The sequence below is a fragment of the Amphibalanus amphitrite genome, unplaced genomic scaffold (assembly GCF_019059575.1).
Source record: "Amphibalanus amphitrite isolate SeventyFive unplaced genomic scaffold, NRLGWU_Aamphi_draft 000269F_arrow, whole genome shotgun sequence".
NCBI lineage: Eukaryota > Metazoa > Arthropoda > Thecostraca > Balanomorpha > Balanidae > Amphibalanus > Amphibalanus amphitrite.
The window spans coordinates 493,946-499,945 of NW_024881764.1; positions in this window are offsets into that span (position 1 = coordinate 493,946).

Genomic DNA, 6,000 nt, shown 5'->3' on the forward strand with positions numbered 1-6,000 from the left:
GTCGCAAAATTGAGGACGTTTTGCGACCGATTGGATTCCCCGTGATGAGGGGTACTCTTTTTATGCAAAAGTATCAACTTCGAAATTTGACCTTTTTACCAGACCTTGACCTAACCTCCACCAGAAAGTAACCTACCTAAACCACCCCTCATGGCCGTCTAACCAAAACCCTTGAGTTGGAAATGAAAAATTGGCCACAAAACATGCATCACACGGCCCTAGTAAAGTTGGGTTCATGTGTTGACCCTTGGTGACCTGACCTCTAGGTTACCTGACCTGGTATCAGTGACGTCTTTTAGCAACATCTGTACTAGACAACCAACGCTTTATCGATGATTTTCGATAAAATGCCTTTTAATCAATGTTATAACGCATTGTCCAAATTGCTTTAAAAAATTACTACTAAGACGTTCGCAGGCCCGTGAACGGTGAAAAATGTAAGTTTGACCTGACCTGTGACGTCATCAGTGACCCTGAGGTCAATGAAATTAATTTTCTCAAGGCAACAGGGCTACCGAACGCCGTTTGAGTTTTGCGAATCCGTCCAATAGTTCGGAGATACGGGGGGGGGGGGCAAAATATCCTCAATTACACTGGTGGGGCACCAGTGTGCGTGTTAAGGTTATGTGATCCGAGGTCAATATTTGACCTTGACCTTTCAAAGTTAACCCGCGCCCGGCTGGGGGTCCTGGATTTCCACGCCCTGCTGGGGGGGGGTTGAACCCCCCCCCCCTTCTAACTCGGCTCCTGGGCCACGTAGCGATACGCGGAAGGCGGCGTTCGAAAGAGCGTAAAAAATAATGAGGAAATCACTTCAGTCAATTTTTTGGTCAGGTCAAAGGTCAGGTCACCAGAGGTCATTGAAGTCAAAATTTCGCCGATTTCCAGGTCGAATGTGGACAATTTCCAAGAAGCCAACGCATAACTCGGGAACCAATAGAGCTACAGCGCCGCGGAAAAGCGCATTCGATAGCCCTATTAACGCCCTTTCTGAGTAATCCCCTCAGATTTGACCTAACTTCAACGGTTTTGCCTGCAGGGGGCAAAAACTGCAAAAATAGCCGATTTTTTCGGAAACAGTTTTTCTGCAATACCTTTTGACCCAAGCCTTGTACGAGCTTACTTTTACCGTTCTCGTGTTCCTTTCGTCAAGACGCATCGAATGAACTACAACTTGACCTTGAAAGGTCAACTTCAAAATTTGACCTCAGGTCAAGGTCATGACCTGACCGGAAAGGGTCATGTTGCATATCAGTCGATCCGTATCGTCGAGCTGAACACATCTAAGGCGTTTTCATCGCTCTAGCATGCCTCTATCAAAAGTTATTTGCGAAAAACTGTTAGATACCATTCGTGACCTAAGATGACCTCAGGGCATAAACAGGGGTCACGGACACCATTTTCATGTCCAGTGTGTCTAAACCACTTGTAATTCAGTGTTTGGGAGTGTTTATAATGTCTTTCGTCCAAAGGAGGCGCATTTCAATTTTCTCCCATTGACTTATAATGGGGAGGTCGCAAAATTGACCTGACCTTAGGTCATCGATATCAAAATTCTGAGATAAACATTTTGTACATGCTATTGCTCTTAGCAATCGCTGAAAGTTTCAAAGCGATCGGTCACTCGGTGTAGCTATGACAGACATTGAAACTTTTTATGAGGTGAGGTCACTTCAAGTGACCTGGTGACCTGACCTTGAATGACCTTGGTCTGAAATTTTCACAACATGTGTAGAATTGATGTATGATAAGGTGTACTAAAAACGGCGGCGCTCCGCGCCGCCGTTTTTGAGATATTCGCGAAAAACCACAAGGGGGGTGTTCAAACACCCCCCAGCAGGGCGCGGGTTAACACATAGATATATGCTACGAGGCGAAATTACGAGAGGACTACGATGATGCTAATTGCTATTATGCAGTTTTTGCCTAGCTTTAGGTATTACTTCAAAAGTGATACGTGAAAAACTATCTCTAGAGACGCTATTTTGACTGAACTTCAATCAATTATACATCATTTTGTTGCTAATTCGTTGAGAAACACGGTCATGAAGGGAAGGTTTCATGTCGCTATCTTTCATAGATTCGCCAATATTGGCTAAGTAATTTGGATAATTGCCGCTTTCCCCGAAATTTAACCTTTGACCTGCCATAACTGGGTCAAATATTGAATTAGGGTAAAAAATATACCACCAATCGCGAGTAGGTACTCGTTGAGAGCAATCGACTGCTCTTTGTTGCGAAGCGAGCTACGACGCTTAGTTTCGAAACGCCGGGGGAGGGGTATAAAAAATACCCTGCCAGGGCGAGGGTTTTGACAATAACAGTCGAACTGATATTTGGTCTCACGTCACTCAGGGTCTATGTCTCCATGGAATTTGTAGGCATTGCTGGTTATTTTCATTATTTATGTAGTCAGTACGGACTGCCCAGGTCAGGTCAAATACGATAACAGTCGAACTGATATTTGGTCTCACGTCACTCAGGGTCCATGTCTCCATGGAATTTGTAGGCATTGCTGGTAATTTTCATTATTTATGTTCAGTACGGACTGCCCAGGTCAGGTCAAATACGGACTACGGACTGCCCAGTGCCCAGGTCAGGCCAAATACCTACCTATTGTCAAAATATACATGTTCGCTGTTCGTAATACCACTCACACAAGCTTGTGACATCTTTCAAAATTGTTAGTTTCTCAAAAGCTCTTCCCGGCGTACTCCCAATCAAAAGTGAGAGGCGCGCGATAGGAGACGCCTGGCTGGGCGCCGCTCATGGATAGATCGTGGAATGAGTCTCCGACCCGTCTGGTCACAGCGAAACTTAGCAGGGAAGGTTCAGAGCACCTCGACGGCGCGGCGGCCGAACGCCAGCGGAGCGCCGTAACTAATGGGTGTGACACTCTGTCAACAAACGCCGCTGAGTGACGGGCGGAGGGGACCGTCGAAACGCGCGGGCCATACAGCCAGAGACATCTCTCGGCGATTTTATGAACTAGCTGTGCAATGACTTTCAAATGAATAGAACTGCATAGTGATGCATGCAATTATGATTCACTCTACAGGATTGTGTAGAGAATCGATGTCTTTATGATTCCTAGCAGCCACATTTTTGAAATTGTTGTCATGGCTTTCATGCAATGCAATGCAAGATGAAAATTGTATCATGCAATGCATAGTACAAAATTTGAAAAAAGGCTTGCTAGGAAATGTTTTCCTTGACTTCGTCAGTCCAAAACTGCAAACATCACAGTCGTACGACAATCCGTTATTGAGTTCTATTCGTTTGAAATTTTGATTTTGCAATATGTTTGTCTAAATTGCTCAGTATATGTGGATTGCAGAACAACGGTAACCACTCTGTGATGACGAGGTTAACGTCCTTCATAACATATCCAAAAACGAAGGCAATCGAAGCAACGATGCTCTAGATATTTACGAAAAACGTTTCTCATAGCGTTACGCGTGAAACGCACCCTTAAGTTTCATGGAATAAAGATGCTGACGCACACTGTAAAAAATCCTTTTCGCAAGTAAAAACGCCTAAAAACACGTCATTGCAACTTCATTGCAGCGCAAAATCTTGCATTGCTAGCGCCTAATACGCAACGGCTTTTGTTGTACAATGACCTAATCAGCGCCTTCAATCCAAGAAATTTGCTTTTGAAACCTGTTTTTAAATATGGCAAAATAACTTTTAGCGTGGGGTAATTTGAACATAGTGTGGGCATTACAATGAAGACAGGGATGGCTCCGAAAAAAAAACAACGCTCCCAGTTTTTTTGCCAACATTTTCGACCCAAAGCAGTAGCAGATAAGTGATGCCAGTTTTACAAAATTTACGTCTAATATCCGTCTAATGTCCGGCATTTTTGTTGATTTCCGTTCAAAAATGTTAAAGTCAGCCATTTATCGAAATATGTCCGAAAATTACGCATTAATAAACACTCAAAACTGTCATTTAAATTGCTTATAATATACTTTTACCAGCCGAAAAGTGTTCATTATATTGAATGCTTAACAAGCTTTCCATTCGCCAATCAATGCTATGCACGATTACTTTATAAAAAGCGCTGAAGTGTAGCAAGCCATCGTCCAATGTTGTCCAGTCTGCTACCTTTGTCCTACCAATTCCGAATTGGACATTGGACAAAATCAGAGCTCCAAATGTCCAGGTTTCGATTGGCACCACTATAACAGATGCAGTAAGGATGGGAGAGTTTTTATCGAACAAAAATGATAGACGTTCTGTTAATTGAAGACAGGCGAATTCTGTCAAGTGATCGGTGTGCAGCGTGCAGATATTGATACTCTGCAACTGTTATTTTTGTTGCTGTGTGATTTTTCAAGTGGAGGTATGTTTAGAATTGTTCTGCCTATTTGTTTATGGGTCAAACAACATCGGCGTTGGCGAGACTATCGTTTTTATGACAGGTAAAGGCAGAATGTTCAAATTACCCCACGGTGGGGCCATTTGAACACACCGTGACTTGGTGGAGAAGTGAGGCTATGCCTTTCAAGGCATGCTCGGCTCGTCCAAAAATGAGGTTTGCATGGTGAATGCAAGTGACACTTGCGCTACTGAAGCAGTTTTTCTTCATCCAGGGTTAAGCTGGAATTTGGTACAACGGAGAAGACGTAAAAATATGTTCAAATTACCCCACACTACCCTACCGTAATGCCTTGAGACTTACTTTGAGACATGCCAAACAAATTTACTACCGTTCACAATTTGAAAAGAACGCTGGCAATCCCAAAAGGCTCTGGGCTGATTTGCTACAGGCTATTAATAAACGAAAGACACAAAGGGATCTGCCCAGCAGACTCGAGACTGGAAGCGGTACAGTCACTTCGCCTGATCGACTGGCATGCATGTTTAACGACTACCGTAGTTTCGTGCAACTTTGGCCCACTTTTTTCGTTAAGCCTCAATAATTCAGTCATCTGTTTATGTACAATGTTAAGCAACAGGGCCTAGATAGAAGCGACCATTGGCTTTTCGAAAATGACAAATTCGTGTGTGCTGCAACACTACATGCGTATATTTTTTTGTAATTGCAAGTGGCCAATGTTGTATGCTAGTATGGCAACTTTGGCCCAACAAAAAATTCATTAAAAATTTATGGTTTCTGGCTTTTTTGCTCACTTTTGCCGAGAGTATGACAACATTAGCTACCTTAGCGAGTTAAAAAAAACATAATTCACTCAGTAGACAGCGTGTATTTCAACCACACACAAGACCAAGTTTCCAACACTACCTTGACACAAGAGGGCATTCTTTTTTTTTATTATTCAGGCCTTCCCTCCAACGGGCTCATATACTCCCATTTACAGGAGGGCTCCTCCTCCTCCCGGCCCTTTTCCCCACCCACCCAGGCTACGGCTGAAGTGGGAGCCTACCCCACACCTGGTGACACAGCCGGGGACGACGCCCGCGGAACGGGCGGAACCGGGAATCGAACCCGAACCCGGCACCGCCCGCACCGCGGGTCGACGCCTTAACCGACTGCGCCACCAGGGCCGCTAACAACATTCTAGCAGAATCCAAGCACAAAACCCTAAAAACGCACTGGCATCAGTACCTGCCACTCGGTACTCTGTGCTGTCAGTACCTGTCAGTAGTGCTTCTCGAATCGGGACTCGACAGACAAAGGCCGACATAGACAGAGTATTTCGTTTTCCAACCAAAGGAAGGCGCTACTCGGAAAATGCTCCGGGCAGCGCCTTCCTTTGGTTGCTGAAGCGAAACACGCTCTTCACCTATTTCATTATTTTAAAGAAAGGAGTTACCATTCTGAATTTTTGTGTATTCCGAGCTTACCTTAACCACTACAAGATGGAAACCACAAGTTCAAAACTGGCGCACCCGTTTACCGTCCTCACTGGATCCTATAGCCTACCCTGATTTTCCGTTAATCTTTCATGGGTTGTTTTAACCTCTCCTAGCCCTTCAACTTGGCCTTAGGACCAACTCAGGATTGTTTCTGAAGGTAACCGATGAACAGTC